General features: G+C 46.9%; 1 pseudogene across 1 annotated transcript in view; it reads left to right on the top strand.

Moving 5' to 3' along the window:
* The window catches only part of LOC308150121 (protein sidekick-1-like), a 105,538-nt pseudogene that overhangs the window by 93,414 nt on the left and 9,624 nt on the right, over positions 1–2,500 (top strand). The window contains exons 21-22 of the transcript in view: positions 373–510; positions 698–859. The product of the transcript in view is annotated as a protein sidekick-1-like (transcript). The remainder of the gene's footprint in view (positions 1–372; positions 511–697; positions 860–2,500) is intronic.

The raw sequence follows: 2,500 nt of genomic DNA, 5'->3' as shown, positions 1-2,500 counted from the left end.
CTGGGGGACATTGAACAATCAGAAAGAAAATCGAAAGATTCTGTTTTGCATTGGAAATTGGAAACTATTTACAGTAAAGATATAATAGAAAAATGTCCTTCAGTTGAAGGGAATAATCAAATTAAACTCCAATGATGCTGCGTTGGCGTTTGTGTTAAGGCTACTGTGTTAAACTTCTCTCCTTCTCTCTCCCCCCTCCCTCCCCTCCCCCCCTCCCCTACCCCCCCTCCCCTCCCTCTCTTCTCTCCTTCTCTCTCCCCCCTCCCTCCCCTCCCCCCCTCCCCTCCCCTGCCTCTCTTCTCTCCTTCTCTCTCCCCCCTCCCTCCACTCCCTCCCCCCCCTCCCCCTCCCTCCCTCCCTCCTCCCCCCCAGCCCCCAGCCAGCCCAGCTTCCTGTCGTTCTCGGAGGTGACAGGGTGGAGTGCCAACGTGTCGTGGGGGTCACCGGCGGCTCCCAACGGGGTGGTGGAGGGCTACCGGGTGGTCTACGAGCCCACGGCCCCCGTGCAGGGTAACACACACACACACACACACACACACTCTCTCCTCACCCCCTTGTTAGGTAGAGGAGAAGCTAGGGGGTGGGAGTAAATTAGAAATATGGGTGATAAGAGAAATTATGCAAAGCAAATGAAATGAACTCAAGTCAACACTGATGATGCACTCATGAATATGTATTTTTTTGCGTGTGTGTGTAGGCGTCAGTAAGGTGGTGACGGTGGGTGTTCAGGGCAGCTGGCAGCGCTGGCTGAAGGTCAGAGACCTGACTAAGGGCGTCACCTACCGCTTCAGCGTCCAGGCCCGGACCCTCGCCTACGGACCGCCCGTACACGCCAACGTCACCGCACAGCCTGTACCAGGTGAGGACGGGGGTGTGTGTGTATGTCTGTCTGTCTGTCTGTGTGTTTGTGTGTTTGTTTATTTAAAGGGATACCCAGGAGTCAGCACCATAGTGAAGACAGGGTTCCCACGGGTCCTTGAAATCCTTGAAAGTTTGTGAATTTGAGACAAAAAAATCAAGGTCTTTTTGTTTCAAGTTTTTTAAAGTAGACATGGGTCATTGAAAGTGCTTGAATTCCCCTCTCTCTCTCTCTAAAAAAAGTATATATATCTATGTTCAAAAATGTTTTACTTAGCTCGTCAACTAGTAAATAAGTCTCTGTATTGCTTAACTTGACACATATTTTACAATATATTGTTTTGCTGTGCTGTGGTAGAGAAGGCAAGAGACCATCTAGTGTTCACACATTCAAGCCTCTCTTTTTAATTGTTGTCTGTGAGCGGATAGTTCCTATTATATCAATTCCCATCTAGATCTGTCTCAAACTATGCCGTGTTGGGTCCTTGAATTTGAGGGAATTGAGTCTTGAAAGTCCTTGAAAGGTGCTTGAATGTGATGTTTCAGAAGCTGTGGGAACCCTGTGGAGACTATTCTTCCTGGGGTCCACATGAAAGACTGACAATCAAACATAACAACATCAACCCTAACCCACTTATTAAAACTCCAAAAATGAAATAAATCAAATATAAGGTAACATAATTCAAATAAAATACAAGTCGCAAAGTAGAATACAAAATAAAAGAAGAATAAATCTAATATAATATAACAGAATAAAAAAATAAAATACAAGTCGCAAAGTAGAATACAAAATAAAAGAAGAATAAATAAAATATAATATAACAGAATTAAAAATAAAATACAAGTCGCAAAGTAGTACACAAAATAGAAGAAGAAGACAGAGAGCTTCTTCTTCTTCGGCGTATGGGTAGTTGTTTTTCTCTCCACTCCACCAGGCTCGGGGCCGAGGGGCTACCCTTTTACCACCCCGAGACCTGGTTGAGGGGCTCACCCGGGCTATATTTCTGGACACCCCTCCAGAAGCCACGTCATCGTCTCGTCATCTAATACCGACAGACCATGCATCCCGTTGGGTGGGTGGTACACCGGGCAATCCAGGATAACATGGTCTGCGGTTTGGTCCTCTGCGCCACACTCGCACGACGCATTTGGGGCCAAGCCCCATCTGTGCATTGATGAGCGGAAACGCCCGACGCCGGTCCAGAGACGATTGAGCCTCACCCAGGATAGCCTTGGCAGAGAGCTCACACCAAAACTAAAGTTTGATCGTCAGGGCAAAAGTCACACTGGGCTAAACCTTAATTTCTTTCCGGACGACAGCTTCTTTCAGTTTCTTTTTAAAGCAGGATTTATTTCCAATAAGGGTCAGATATTGAGGGAGTCTATTCCAGTAGACCACAGCTCTATATAAACATGTTTTCCGTAGTGCATTTTGTTCTAGGCCTTGGTAGGGTGAAAAATAGGTATGTCTATCATTGGTGGGTAGTAACTGTGAAAACAGACTCAGGGGTGTGTGTGCGTGCGTGTGTGTGTGTGCGTGTGTGCGTGTGTGTGTGTGTCTGTGTCTGTGTGTGCGTGCGTGTGTGTGTGTGTGTGTGTGTGTGTGTGCGTGTGTGCGTGTGTATCTTCTCATGACTCTCAC

The sequence above is a fragment of the Nansenia antarctica genome, assembly GCF_963989245.1.
Source record: "Nansenia antarctica genome assembly, chromosome: 2".
NCBI classification, from domain to species: domain Eukaryota; kingdom Metazoa; phylum Chordata; class Actinopteri; order Argentiniformes; family Microstomatidae; genus Nansenia; species Nansenia antarctica.
The sequence above is the reverse complement of the archived record's forward strand: the minus strand, read 5'-3'. Positions and strand labels throughout refer to the sequence as shown.